The sequence below is a fragment of the Saccopteryx leptura genome, chromosome 12, assembly GCF_036850995.1.
Source record: "Saccopteryx leptura isolate mSacLep1 chromosome 12, mSacLep1_pri_phased_curated, whole genome shotgun sequence".
NCBI lineage: Eukaryota > Metazoa > Chordata > Mammalia > Chiroptera > Emballonuridae > Saccopteryx > Saccopteryx leptura.
In genome coordinates this window covers 25,866,302-25,882,339 of record NC_089514.1, presented here as the reverse complement: position 1 = coordinate 25,882,339, position 16,038 = coordinate 25,866,302, and the positions used below count along the sequence as shown (strand labels likewise).

At 38.5% G+C, this 16,038-nt stretch overlaps 1 non-coding gene across 1 annotated transcript; it reads left to right on the top strand.

Annotated features, from left to right (window-relative positions):
• The first annotated feature begins 15,016 nt into the window (after window positions 1–15,016).
• On the top strand, window positions 15,017–15,092 carry TRNAP-GGG (transfer RNA proline (anticodon GGG)). Its single transcript has one exon. It is a non-coding gene; the product is annotated as a tRNA-Pro (tRNA).
• Window positions 15,093–16,038: the final 946 nt, after the last annotated feature.

Sequence of the window (16,038 nt, the reverse complement as noted above, 5' to 3'; positions counted from 1 at the left end):
AAGAGGCCATTCATCTGTATCCTTTATAACATGTATGGAGTTGCCCTGAAAGAAAATAACTGGTAAAGGAAAGTAAATGAGCTCTGTGAGCCATTACTGAATCCAAGGAAGCAGTCATGGGAGCCGCGGTGTTCAGCCAGTGGGTCAGAAGTACAGGAGAAAACTGGACTTGCAATTGGTGTTTGAAGTTGGGGCAGTCTTGGGGGACTGAGCCGTTAACCTGTGATATCTGATGCTTTCACTAAGTAGATAGTGTCACAATTGAGTTACGTTTGTAGGATACCCAGCCTAACCAGACAGTGGCGCAGTGGATAGAGCATTGGACGGGGATGCGGAGGGCCCAGGTTTGAAACCCGGAGGACGCCAGCTTGAGCACGGGCTCATCTGGTTTGAGCCAAGCTCACCAGCTTGAGCGCGAGGTCGCTGGCTTGAGCGCGGGATCATAGACAAACACCATGATTGCTGGCTTGAGCCCAAAGGTTGCTGGCTTGAAACCCAAGGTCGCTGGCTTAAGCCCAAGGTCACTGGCTTGAGCAAGGGGTCACTCACTCTGCTGTAGGCCCCCAGTCAAGGCACATATGAGAAAGCAATCAATGAACAAGCAATCAACGAACAACTAAGGTGCCGCAATGAAGAACTGATGCTTCTCATCTCTCTCCCTTCCTGTCTGTCCTTATCTGTCCCTCTCTCTGACTATCTCTGTCAGTCTGGAGGATACCCAGTCAGTGCCCTTTGAGAATTGGAAAATTGTTTGATGGTGTTGGAAAGCAAACCACCCACCGACTACTCTTTATCCCTCAAGTATTGTGCCTCTTCTCCAGATCTCTTGAAGGAAACAAAATGGCCTTTCAACTTGAAGGCTTTCTAAAAGCTGGGTGAGCACTATTTCTGCTATGCTACCTGAAGTGGATGATGGCTGGTGACTCATAAGAGACAATCCTAGGAAAAAATGAGCTAATTTTATAAATGTGAAATGTGATTCTCAAATGCAGAATATTAAAAACTCAACACTTTCTGCAAGAGCCATTCAGCACTCCAGGGGAAACTTGATCTGTCTGAATTATAATAAGCTATAACGGTAATAGCAAAGTGCACCTCACAGGGGCACAAGATTTGATGGCTTGATATTTGTGGAACCTCTGGTTATGTAAGCATAAATGAATAAGTAGAGACACCATATACCATTGTTATTTCTGAATTAAATCTGTCCTGGTAATTTCTTATATTATAATGTCTTGTAAGGTGGGCACTGTGTGACAGTCAAGTTATAGAAGTAATCAAGTATAAAATAATATGTATGTAGTAGTGATTTCCCATGAAATAATTATACTTTTATATTAGTAAAAATAGAGTTGTTAATTATACCTCCAAAATGTCATTCTAAGTTGTAAAGTAGGAAAATAATCTGTAATAGACACTTAAAATATAAATGTCTATAAAGAGTCTGAAAAAACACTTGCTAAAATATTTTTTCTATGGCAGAGACAGACTTGTTTCTTTTCACACTGAAGAAATTATAATGACATTTTCTCTGTTTAATTTATAACTTAATGGAAATTAGATACATTATTTTTATGTCTTCCATCTGCCTTCCCATTCTCTCCATCACTAACATTATATATGCAATATGGCAGTACTTTTAATGGTCCTAGGTCAAAACAAAATTTTCACATTTTCAGTCCTAGGATCTACACTAATGGCTCTGTTGCCTAAATGCTAATAGAATCAAATGAGCATTCCAAAGTGCTTTTGGAATGAATAGGAGAGTTCAGCAATATAATTATATATACAATATACCAAAAATAATTGTTTCCTCAATGTACCAGCAGTAAGACTATGGAAAATCATGAAGTAAAGATTACCACTTACCATAAAAAAAATTACAACCCTATATATCTTTCTTATATTTTCAAAAATGCAAAACTGTAATTGCGATATTGTAACGCCGGTGGCCAGGGCCAGGCAGGTCCACATTGGATTCCGGCAGACGATAGAGAAACTGTAGAGCCAGAAAGCGTTAGGGCCATGCTGGTTTAATAAAGTCTCACAATGGCGGACAAGCACACAAGCAGGGGGGAAATCTCTTCTCCAGCACACAAACAGCAAGACCAGCCAGTGGCCCGCAGGCAACCCGCCATCCACAACCCCCACTTCTCTCCAGAGCAAGCACCCATAGCCTTATACAGGCCATGCACACGTGGCGCTGCTACGCTCCCACGCTCCAATCAGGCAAAGTGCTTACAGCCGGTACCAGCGAGCAAGCCTAACACAGCTGCCCTGAAGATTTCATCCCTCATTTCAACTGAGGTAGCTAAAGATGGAATACATTGGCCCAAACAATCTCTTCAACTAGCTTTGTTGTCACACCTCAACCTCCACCAAAGGGAAGATATATTTCTGACAGTATTGTCTTTTTCTTTTTTTCCCTGAACATGGGACTTCAAATTTTGGTCATTTGGGATTTCAGGCACATTGTGAAGAGTCAGAGGAAAAGTGGGTCAGCAGGGGACAGAAGGGCTACATGCCGTGCTGACCATCTCCTTAATGGGTGGAGAGCCAGCCACGGAACCACCACCAAGTTCTGCGCTGACCACCTGCGATGCCACGGGCCGAGGCCAGGCAGGTCCACAGTGGATTCCCGCAGACCGCAGAGAAACTGCGGAGCCCGAAAGCGTCCGGCCGTTCTCGTTTATTGGAGGCTCGCAAAGATAGGCGAGAGAATAAACAAAAAAGGAAAAGTGCTTATAAACAAAGGAAAACCTGCTTTCCCTGTGAAAGGCAAGGGAGCAGGAGAACCGCACCCCCTAGTGACAGGAGAGCGATCTGCGAGAATCAACCCGGAGGAAAAGCACCAGCAGCCTCACACAGACCATACACACATGGCGCTGCCGCGCGCTCACCAATCAGGCAAAGGGCTTGCAGCCGGTGAACCAGCCAGCAAGCCTAAGCCAGCTGCTCCCCCGCACCAGCCCCGCCAGTATGGTCTTTTAAAATGAAAAATCTCCCGAGAGGATTCTGTTGAAGAAATCGTTCTTCTCGTCCTTCGCTTTTTCCCTTTCACTTAGCTGACATCACTTTCCCCAAGCGTCTCAGGATGGAAGAAGATGGAGAAGGTACTTGCAGGTGGAGGGTGGTCGGCATAGCAATGAAAACAAAACATAAATGAGTATCTCAAAAAATAATTACTCCCTCACAGGAGCAAATTAGTTAAAATAAAATGTAAAATGGTGGTTTAAATGAGGGTTCAGCCCGGGCTTAATTTACTTTGTCAAACATCTCTGGTGTGTCCCGCAACTTTATAAATAAATCTATGGAAAGGCTTAATCAGAAATATGAAAATTATGCTAGAAAAAAAAATCAGTCTTCTTAATGACTATATTATATATATGTCAACAGACTTTAAAATGATAACAAGCTTGGCGTGATTGTTCTGGTGCTGTGGGGTGGAAAGGAATGGAGGGATGTGGCAAAACAGAGTTTCTCAATTGATTTAATAACCTTTGATATTAGAAATAGATGTTCCCTGACGAATAGGTTAGCACAGTGGTCCCCAACCTCTGGGCCACGGACTGGTACCGGTCCGTGGGCCATTTTGTACCGGTCCGCAGAGAAAGAATAAATAACTTACATTATTTCCATTTTATTTATATTTAAGTCTGAACGATGTTTTATTTTTTAAAAAATGACCAGATTCCCTCTGTTACATCCGTCTAAAACTCATTCTTGAAGCTTGTCTCGGTCACGTGATACATTTATCCGTCCCACCCTAAAGGCCAGTCCGTGAAAATATTTTCTGACATTAAACCAGTCCGTGGCCCAAAAAAGGTTGGGGACCACTGGGTTAGTGTCTCAATTTTCAGTGAAGTTTTATTACACAGTAGCTTTTTCAATGAATTTTGGTGTTAAACCAAAGTGGATTTTGTATATACTTTATCTTTTTAATTGTACATTATTCATTACCATTTTCTAATTTAAAAATCACATTCATAACAATAAAATATACTGAAAAATACTAAGGATAATAATTAAGTTCCTGTAAGTTTCAACTGAATTTAGAATCTGCTTTTGCTTCCAGTATCTTAAAAATCCTTTATATCCATCCAGCATCACAATGCTGAGTATTTTCCTTATCAATGTAATAACTGTGTATAGTTTATTGTCTATTCATGTTATCACTGGGGATAACAGAGCAATAACAGACAGCTAATAGGACCATCTAAATTTAAGAAATACTCTTTTCTGCCTCCGCTACTAGCAGCAACTTTTTATCTCTTCATGATAATCAGGTCCCATTACCCCTCCCAGTATAGTAACTCTTTTGCCCATTTGACTTTTGGTAGCAGGAATCCAAAATGTCCAGGTAACAACCACAGCTGTTGGTTTGGTAGCAAACCCTTGCTGTGACCCTTATAGAAAGCATCTCCTCCCATACCTCTCTCCAGACCTGTATCTCTAATACAGCAGACCCTAAAGTTGTGAGCAAGTTAAGCACACAGTCCTCAAGTGGGTCAGTAAGAGTGACGACTAGGGAGTCTAGCTCTACTCCTTGCCTTGAACCCAGCTCCACGCATTCTAGATTTTGAGAAAATATCAACATATAATGGCTTTTGGTTTAAGTATAAACTTGTGGGTGAAAAGGGGTTCTACAGCAAGTAACCTCATAGGGTGATCTTACCATAAATTCCTGACTGGAAAGATCACATTTGTGAGTCATGTCCCAGACATATATAATTTCTTTAGGGTGTTTTCCTCCCTGAGCTAGGAAGTGATGGATGACCTTATATCCAGAAACTCATTACGGGAGAAGGCAAGGACTTAAATCTGCATAACTCTGTCTACTATCCTTTTCTTAGTAATCTCCCATAATTGACTCCTCCACCCACCAACACCTGTTTTTGTTCTTGCTGAGGATGGTATTTAAGGTGTTGGCCTGTGCCATTTTGATGAGTTAATCAGTGTTCCTGGGTCTCTCCCATGTACACAGGAGGTATATACATTATATTAAATTTTAATTTGTTTTTCTCCTGCTAATCTGTCTCATGTCAATTTGATTATTAGATCAGGCAGAAGAAAAGTTTATTTTTGCCTTGAAATAAGCCCTGTTCATTGTTTTTGTGCATCTAGGTCAGCAATTTTCAACCAGTGTGCTGCAAGAATTTTTAAAACATGCAATACCTGATTATTTAGTCAGCTGCACTGACCTCCTTTCCCTTAGACTGTCAAATTTAAAATGACAACAGCTAACACAACAATAATCTGGTGTGAATGCCTTGTCTTGAACTGTAAATATATAGGTTATATAATAGAGTTGTATCTTATTGGACACATCACATCATAAGGATGTGTCTGATTGGTTAATTCTTGGTACCAGAAATCCTTATATACAAGTATAGGCATCTGTTTTTCTTAAAAAGGTAGGTAATTACTATTACTATTTCTTTTGTAAATCAATCAAAATTATGCCTATTTTTGTCAGATTGGCAAAAAAGAATATATACTTTTTGGTGTGCCACAGACTTTTAGTAATTAGTTTATGTGCACCATGAGATAAATAAGGTTGGACATCACTGGTCTAGGTTAACATATCTTTGAAATAGCCATCCTCAAGAGAGCTTGTTAACTATCCTGTAATCCAATCCCTGTCTTGATTTCGTCCACCTTCATGTTATCTTCCTTAAGCCTCTCCTTAATTCCAAATGTGTGAAAGAAGCACAAAACTATTATTCTCATGAGCATTTGATATCTTGCAACTGTCTTCAGTTTTGGCTCAGTTAAATTTATAAAAATTCTCTACCGGTTTGGACATTTCTTATGTCAACATGTTGCATCTTTTTTTTTTTTCAAGAAAGACAGAGAGAGGGACAGATAGGAGCAGACAGACAAGAAGGGAGAGAGATGAGAAGCATCAAGTCTTCATTGCGGCACCTTAGTTGTTCATTGATTGCTTTCTCTTATGTGCCTTGACCAGGGGCAACAGCAGAATGAGTGATCCCTTGCTCAAGCCAGTGACTTTTTGGCTCAAGCCAGCAACTATGGGGTCATGTTTGTGATCTCACGCTCAAGCCAGCTACCCTGCGCTCTAGCTGGTGAGCCCACGCTCAAGCCAGATGAGCCCAAGCTTAAGCCAGCAACCTCAGTTATTGAACCTGGATCTTCTGCATCCCAGGCCGTTGCTCTATCCTCTGCACTACCACCTGGTCAGGCAACATGATGCATCTTGAAAAGCAGCATCTAAGCCCCCAACCACTTCAGGTATTATCCTCAGGGTGGGTATTTAAGAGGCCATTCCAAAATTTTATCTGCTTGGAAGCTTTTGGTGAAAAGGTATATAGTAAGACCAGTGTGGCCTATTGTCACATGTTGGCTGTTGACCTATAACCATAAAGTGGGTTCTCAATATTAGTCACAGCTCAACCCTGTATCAAACAGTCCTTGAAGAATCAGTATACTCACCTGCTTTTGATATTTTGGCGTGACATAAGTTAAGAAGTGCATTTATTGGCTGCCCTTCTAGAACTGCCATAATATATATATATAAGTCCTACTTCTTATCAACAGCATGTGCATGCAGGATAGCAGAATTTGTCACCCCAAAATATATTTGTTTGACATAAGAATTATTTTTGGCTGATTATTTTTAAGAAACAGCAGCCCTTGGAGATGCTCTGAAAACCAAGTAGAAGTTACCCTTTGGAAAAGATATTTGCATTTGTAAGGGAAATTTCCACAAGCAAGAGTATTTCACTCACTATACCAGAAAGAGAAGGATGACTCTAAATTTCTAGAAACTCTTATCACTGGAGAAGGCAAGGACTTAGATCTGCATAACCACCTTACTCTTAATTACTGTGTTTTTCCTAAAAACCTCTCATAGCTTGACTTCCCTAACCCCCACTTTTATCTTTTGTCTTTAGCTGAAATTGGTATTTAAGGTGATGGCTTTGGCCATTTTGGTGAGTTACTCAGTTCTCCTGGGTGCCTCTCATTATACCAAAGGTATACATGCTATTACTTTATTTTTCTACTGCTAATCCGTCTCATGTCAATTTGATTGTTAGAGCAGCCAGAAGAACTTAGAAGGGTAGAGGAAATTCAGCCCCTCCCCCACAGATGTGCATTTCTTTGCCAGAGGCATTTTTCGGGCTTTTCTATTTTTCCCACACATATTGGAATGCCAGCCAGGTAATGACTGCCTGCCTTTCAGTACCTCATAATAACCTTCAAACAATAACTAGTGGGAATCCGTAGATAAATACCACTGCCCCCTTCGATTTTCAGTGAATAGTTTGAGGAATTACTTGTGTGAGACCAGTCTCCGATTGGCCACAATATTAAATTTCTTAGTTGACAAATGCCACCTGGGACCCCTTCTAATCAGCTACCTCGTTGAAGTGTCTACATAGGGTGGGAAGAAGTAAAATTAAGACAGCCCCAAAAGTAACTCTTTGGCATATGATAATGGAATTGGACCACTCCCCAGGTAAGTGCCAATAAGGTCCCACTGCTGTTGGCAAATACTATGTGATAGTCCCTGAGATGCTGTAGGAGCTCTAAGACCTTCCTTCCCCTGTGGTGAACTGAGATGACATGCAGATGACAAGCGACACACAGACTTATGTAATATCACTAGTACTTGAGAGATATGGGGTACAATATGATAAGGGTTGTGGGGTTGGTTGGTTGGTTGGTTGGTTGGTTGGTTGGTGTCAACAGGCATTAAGGTATGGCAAGAACACAATAACAACCTTAGGTCATCCGATTCTCAAGTCAGGGTATAGTGAAGAAGCCCAAAAGTATTTAAAAGAACCTTTACCTCCTATAAATCCACTGTTTGTCATCTCTTTCATCTTGGCACTAGAAAAGCAATAAAATAAAAATTCCAAGGGATAGCTACACTAACACATAAAGGTTATGATGATGCTATGCACATGTCCGCATAGTTTGAAATAAAAAATAACATGTCAATAAACACGGCTGGGGTAACACTCTTAACTCTGTATAATTTATTTTTCAGAGATAAATAACTCTTATTGTCTCTCCAAATAGAGACCGCTTTGTACACATGAAAATCTTGGTGTCTTCCCTTTACAGCAATCCGCTCCTGGGTAACCTAGAACCTAGAGACAAAGTTCAGTTTCTTCTGATTTATAGTTAACACTTTGTTTCGAAAAATTGTTGGAGTTTAAACAATGTCCCCTCTAAGAAATATTTCCAAGTCACAGTGAGAACACAATTCTTAAGAGGTGACATGTAATTTGGCCTCAGAGCCTCTTTACAACAGAAATTCTACACTCTTACTGAATTTCAGTGTGGTGAAAAATTGATGGCCTCACAATCTGCACCAGGGAACTAAGAATACTGCCTCTTTTTAAAATTTATAACAGCATTTCAATCAGTAAAAGTTAATATTGGAATCACTTACACTCTTTCTTGTAAAAATTATAGCTAGTTTTTATTAGTTTCAAAATCGGTTTTTGAAAAAAAAATCATGCTCCTCTTAATATAAGTATCAATTTACTATAGTAACCGAGTGCTTATTAACTGTGTTAATTTTATTTTTTTAAATCTTGTTGTCAATCTATAGTTTAAATAGAACTAAAATGCTCTGCTGATTCCTTCATGAGTCCCCCAGATTTCTAATTACCTTCTATATACAAGGCACAGTTGTGGGGGTCGGAGTTTATAATGGAGTATAACAGACAGTTAAATATGCACAAGGCTTTGGGCATGTAGGCACTCAGGCTGCCTAGGGAAGAAGAGAGAAGCTCGGAGAGGAAAGAGGTCACTCTCAGTGGTCTCAAACTCGGGCCCGCGGGCCGCATGCGGCCCGCCCACCAATTTTGTGCGGTCTGCAGACTGGCCCGCAGACTAATCCACGAAGTTTGATTAGTCTGCGGGCCGCACAAAATTGGTGGGCGGGCCGCGAGTTTGAGACCCCTGCGCGGCTGGTAGGACATGATCTGGAAGAATACAGACTATGGCAGGGTGCCTGGGCTCTTGAAGAACTTTCACTGTTCTCCTGTTCTTGCTGACATCACCTGTAAAGTTCTTCCTGACATGAGAACAGTCTGGACATTAGCCTTCTATCAACTTATAGAGTTGTCTGAAGGTGTTTCTTTCCCTTGTATTAAAATATTATGTCATGGGTGAATGGCTTCTGTAAATTCCTGACTTTGATCCCAGTCATGTGAAAAATTCTTTCCAAACACCCTGTTTCTCAGGACACTTGTGGATAAAACTTGGTTTGTCTCTTACCCATGTCATAATTTTTTCAACATGTTTCCCCTCTCAAATAAAAGAACAGATTTGCAAATAACTCTGTCATGTAATTACAAATATATACACAGTAGAGTGTACATTCATTAAATCCCAACAGTTGCCAATCAAATCCATACTAGGAAGAAACTGTCGCTGTTAAAGTAAGGACCTTCTAAGCTATTTGGGGTAGAAAGAAATATTCTGAGAAGCCAAGGCAATAAAACAGAAGACTCACTACTTTGTAGGAAAGAAAGGACAAAAATGAGAGTCTGTATTTTTCCACTATTTTTTCCTACTTTTGCAAGCCAGAGAGAGAGAGAGAGAGAGAGAGAGAGACAAAGAGGGAGAGAGAGAGAGAGGAAGAAAGAACAAAAAGAGAGGCAAAAATGTGGAGGGCTAAAAAAAGTGGAGGGCTGATTTCAATGAAGGGTAAGATGGGAAATTAGAACCCTTTGGTAGTATGGACGGTGTTAGAAATGTTCAAGAACAAACATGTCCAGATGAAGTTTGCTATTTGTTGTGTATAATGTAATTATTCAGCAAGGTTTCTGCTCCTTGCAAGTATTATATTGCTGGTTTAGTTAAAGAGAGGGAGAGAGAAAGTAGTGTAATGCCTGGGTGAATGCCATGTGCACACGAGTGAATAACTTCAGGACACAAAAGGAAGCAACAACTCCACCCTGTACCCAGGAATTTGCAGAAGGCATTTAATATTGGTTCAAAGTGACCTAATATTTCAAAGGACTGAGAGACACTGACATAAAGGTCATACAGGTTTACAATAAACAGTTTGAAACTAAAATGTATATGTGTTCTCCTACTTGGAGAATATTTCATGCTAATTCTCATAGAATATTAAAATTTAATATCCTCTGTAATATAATAAGTTTACTTGCATTTTTTAAAAATAAATGATAAATAGATGTTAAGTTTATATTGTGTCTCTCAGGTTTTTGTTGATAATGAATTTTGGTTGTGACCTCAATTTAGCATATACTATTTAGACATCTGGACAGTGGCTGGTTCTAGTATTAGATATAACAACTGGTGTTATATACTGCCAAAAACTGATGAACTTTTTATTCTTACATAATTTAATGTTACTTTGAAGAGCATTCTGTGAGATGTAGAGAAAAAGTATATTGCAGTAAAAATAATATTATAGAATAGCAGTAAATATTTTATAATAATTGATGTGTTAGTGTTTATTTCACCTTATTAATTTCATAGGTCAAAAATCTCATTCTTTATCTACACTTAGAAATGCTCCTGAATTTTATTATTAAACGCTTATATCAAGGCAAGTTTTAAATAATGTATCTTCTGGACCACCTGGCATTCATCATCCAGACTACCTGACATCAGACTGATAAACGGCCCTGGACCTATCCGAGGGCTAAGAAAGACTGATAATTCTCAATTGTGTACTTTTTCCTTCAAGAACATTTAACTTGCCTGACCTGTGGTGTCGCAGTGGATAAAGCTTCAACCTGGAAACACTAAGGTTGCCGGTTCAAAACCCTGGCTTGCCTGGTCAAGGCACATAAGGGAGTTGATGCTTCCAGCTCCTCTCTCCCCTTCTCTCTCTCTCTCTGTCTCTCTTCTCTCCCTCTCTTGCCTCTCTAAAATGAATAAATTAAAAAAAAAGAACATTGAACTTTTCTTTCTTCTCTGGGACACTTGTGGAATTTTATTCTGTGTTCCCAGTTTTCAAACTCCAAGACCCTTAACTAAGTATTATTTATTTCTAGCCAAGTGTCCAGACTCTGCGTTCACTTGACACCAGTATGAAAATATATAAATCAGAAATATATCATGTGTGTTAGATAAATTGTTCCTTTTGATTTTAGTCTCTTTTGAGAGCTTTAATAAATATATACATTAACTCCATTGATTAAATGTAGCTATTATTTAATAAAAAATTTTTATTTAAATTGCTTTTAAAAATAATATTGAAAGATTAGGTATTATTTTTCCTCTTGTCTTCTATACATAATTATAAATAGGCATTCATCATTTTCTCAGTTTACTGTGATATTAATTTATAGTTATATATGGTTTTCAATATGAATCAATTAAATATCAGAGAAACTAAATATAATATTAAAACTTATGTCATGATAATCATCAGTGGGAGCAAAAGTGAAAATAAAGCAATAACACATTCAGAGTGGACTATTCAGGTTATATTCCTTAACATAAAAATGATGTTTTGAAATGTAAAACTTAACTGATTGGTAAAATGCAAGAAAACGGTCAAAGCTTAATAAAACCAAAAAGTCAACAAAAATATTATTCAAATTAAAAAACAAAATATCAATTCAAAGAAAAAAATCATAAGTTTCTGAAAACTCAAAGACTTTTAAATCGAGGTCATCAGATGTGCTTTAAAATATGGAACACTGTATGCGAAATAGAATTTTTTCTGTAAATGGAAGGAACATCTGGGTAGAATCCGATGAAAACAGAATGCCACAATCAACTTATAATACAAGCTAATTCAAATGGAAAAAGATGATTCTCAAAAAAGAAAACGCATTTTGAGAATAAAAAAACGTACCCAAAACCTACAATTTATTCTTCCTGATGCTTCATTTTTCAGTTGTTTTATAGCAGCCTTCTACCCAAGGGTCAAAGATGGACAGTATTCCTTAGTCCCTTCATTTTAGCTGTCCCTTTAACTATGACTCTGCTACTAGAATGCACAAACAAGACAATAAATCAGAAGGAACAAAGAACCTTTAAAACTATATGGCAGAGCAGGGAAGAAAAGAGCACTGAAAAATTCCCTTTACTCGCATCCTCAATAATTGATTAAAAGTATCTAGTTTGCTGAGCCCAGTTATGTATTTTTCAAGACAGAGACATTTGTTCATGGTTTTCCCTTGTCTAACTTTAAGCAACACAGAGAGTGCTTCTCACATTTTCTTGTTGACGTTACACTATAGTCAATTTATTTAAAATTAGAATAAATTGTGTTTGGCTTTAAAAATATTCATACTTGCCATGTTCTCAGCACTTTGAAAACCCATAACGTATGCCTTTGTTAGTTTGCAGTAAACCTTAATTTACACATCTTTTTAAAAGGAATACACTGTTGTTTTAATCCATAATCCTCTGAACTGGGGATTTCTCTTTAGATAAACCTAAAACTTCTGGACATGCTTAATTTGCAAACTCCAAAACATAAATATTAGGACTTTTTAGCTTCATAAATTGTAATAGACCAGATCTCATTAGATATTTTTTCTGATTTTAATGTTCTGTAATTTCATAGCTGAACTATGTTTTATCTGTGCTGAAATTTTGTAAATACTTTCCTTTATGTAAACATGGAAACATTTTTGACCTAACAACCAGAAGCATGCATGTCAAGGTAAAAGGTTGTCATTGAGCATTCATTACTGTTTTATTTCTATCATTGTAAAATGGTTAAAAGGACAGTCAGGTTAGAAGGAAAGCCGGAGAAAGAGGGGCTGGTTAGAGGTTCTTTGGAGAGAACAAACAAACTTAGTTATTTCTCATCTCAAGGACCTTGGCAAGACTACGACAGGTAACGAATGGTAGAATAATCATTGGGTAGGCCCGGGGAGTTGGTTAAGAGTAAAATGAAGAAACTCTGGAAATGGTGTGTACATTCTTCAGTTTCACTGAACTTTCCAGGGAACCTAAAAATGAACCTGGACCATGGCAGGGCCCATTCTCACATGCATTAAATATAGGTGGTCAGGGGGATGTTTATGAAATATAGCAGAGGTGAAGAAATTTTGTATAATGCAATAGTTTTTCCTTTATGGTATGTAATTAGTTTTTTCAAAATTTAAAAATTCTGTTCTTCCTTCTTACATTTAAATGTTAACTTACAAGGTTGTTTTTTTTTTACTTCATGTATGTCATTAATATTAATTGCCTATAAGTAAGTAAAAAATTATATAGAAAAGTAGCAAAGCATTTTTATGATTAGCATCTATCTTTTATGTCAGCAAGAAAAATCATTTTAGCTTATAACTTCACTTTTCAGGATTCTTTATTTTTCCCATTCTAAAAGCTTTTGATCATATTATGCCAAATCTCTAAACATCTTTTTCCTTTTTTATAATGTGATTCTTCATTTTCATTCAACAATGCCCATTCTGTTACCAGATGTGCTACATTTACAGAGAATTGCTCTGCCTTTTTTATGTAGAGTGGAATGGATTTGCTTATTTATTCTTTGCATTCCTGAAGCAATCGCACCTAAAACACTCAGTGATGATGGGCATAGCAATATTCAGGTGAAGCAAAAACGATTTGTTTTTCCTGATTTATTTGACAATTGTTTATGACTTTGAAAAATTCAGTTTAGTCTTGTTTGATGAAAAGTACCCTTTGTGTTTTTGTGCCTTTCATATAACAAAGAATAAAGTGAGTGTCACAAAGAAGTCAAATGTTTACTGTATTAAAATGCAAGTGTTATGAAAACATAGGTAGAGAGAGGGGACTAAGTACCCTGACATCTCCCTCCTCTTGACCTTAGATCTGCTCTGTTGATGCACATTGGCCTGGCCCCAACAGAAACTATAGAGTGGGGAGCCCAGATGAGGTACTCTGTAAAGTTCACTAAACAGAGCACAGAGCCTGACCAGGCAGTGGCGCAGTGGATAGAGCATCGGACTGGGATGTGGAAGGACCCAGGTTCAAGACCCCGATGTTGCCAGCTTGAGTGTGGGCTCATCTAGTTTGAGCAAAGCTCACCAGCTTGGACCCAAGGTTCCTGGCTCGAGGAAGGGGTTACTCGGTCTGCTGTAGCCCCATGGTCAAGGCACATATGAGAAAGCAATCAATGAACAACTAAAATGCCACAACAAAAAACTAATGATTGATGCTTCTCATCTCTCTTCGTTCCTGTCTATCCCTATCTATCCCTCTCTCTGACTCTGTCTCTGTAAAAATAATAATAATAATAATAATAATACCTTAAAAAAATGAAAAAAAAAGAGCACAGAGTCAGGCAGAGAATAGCTAACCACCAGCACCAACAGGTACACCAGCAGATTAGACAAACCTTAAAAGATAATTAGTTACTGGGCCTGAAAAATAATTACCCAGTAGCATAGAGAGGCAAGGATTTGAAAAATAGGAAAGGCTAGTTAATTGACAGGAGGATTGGAATGGACAGTGTTTTATATTTCTAATTGGTGTCCTAAAGGAAAGAATACAAAAATAATAGGTGGGGGCAATATTAAAGAAGATGCCAATAAGGTTTATAATTATTCATTAACAATAGAAACCATGTATACAACATTTACTATGTGCCAAGTACTGTTCATAGCACTTGACCTTTATTAGCCAATTTAATTCTTGTAACCATCGTTATGAGTAGGTATAGCATGAATCCATAGATTCAAGAAACAAAACTTATCAAGCAGTATAAATAAAAAATAAATTGATATTCAGCCACCTTGTACTCAAACTATAAAATACCAAATAAAAAGAGAAGAATAGAAAAAGAGCCAGAATAAAAGACAGTAGTAACAACAGTTAGATTAATAATAAAAATTTTAAGCACAGTAAAATAATAGCTTCAATGTATAGGAAAAAAATGACTATAAACCTAGAATTAGGCATTCTGGAAAACTATTTTTCAAGTATCAGGGAATCTCAGTAATACTTTAAGATAAAAACAGAATGTTTACCATTAACAGACTTTCACCAAAAGAGCACCAAAATGAATGTACTTCAGAAAAAAGAACATTGATTTTAAAAAGAAGACCCAGAGGCCCTGGCCGGTTGGCTCAGCGGTAGAGCGTCGGCCTGGGGTGCGGGGGACCCGGGTTCGATTCCCGGCCAGGGCACATAGGGGAGGCGCCCATTTGCTTCTCCACCCCCACCCCCTCCTTCCTCTCTGTCTCTCTCTTCCCCTCCCGCAGCCAAGGCTCCATTGGAGCAAAGATGGCCTGGGCGCTGGGGATGGCTCCTTGGCCTCTGCCCCAGGCGCTGGAGTGGCTCTGGTCTCGACAGAGTGACGCCCCAGAGGGGCAGAGCATCGCCCCCTGGTGGGCAGAGCGTCGCCCCTGGTGGGCGTGCCGGGTGGATCCCAGTCGGGCGCATGCGGGAGTCTGTCTGACTGTCTCTCCCCGTTTCCAGCTTCGGAAAAAACAAAAACAAAAAAAGAAACAAACTATTAAAAAAAAAAAAGAAGACCCAGAGGCCAGCAAAAATGATGAACAAATTGGTAAACATTTAACTAAATTTAAGCAAATATTGTCTTATGAAATAGTAATAATATCTAATGTAGGTATAAATGAGAATAAAATTGAAATACAACAAGACCATGTAATGTGGGAGGAGACTGACAGGAATTAAACTATGGAAGAAAATGTCATTTTTAAAAATAAGAGTGAAGATTGCTATAAGTGGAACCTCTAAATATTAGAAGTAATGCAAACAAAAGAACTTGGTTCCATCACTTTGACATGTGAGGAGCCCTGAGGAGCCACTGCGCCACCTCACCCGCAGGTGTTGTAAGGTACCAAAAACTACAGAATTAATATTAATATTTTAAGAGGCTTGAAGAACATTTTATTAATTTGGGTTAAGGTGTGCAGAGAAATTATGAGAAATAGTCTCTGTACTGTGTGATTGGCAAAACCAGGATGGCCCTTGGCATTGTATTGTAAATGCAAAGGGGAGGAAAACATGGATTCCCAGACATTCCACCACACCTGTGGGGAAAGGGGTGAATGGCTAGCCAGGTGCAGGAAGAGAAAAGCCAAAATAAACCTTTTCTTATAGTAATGA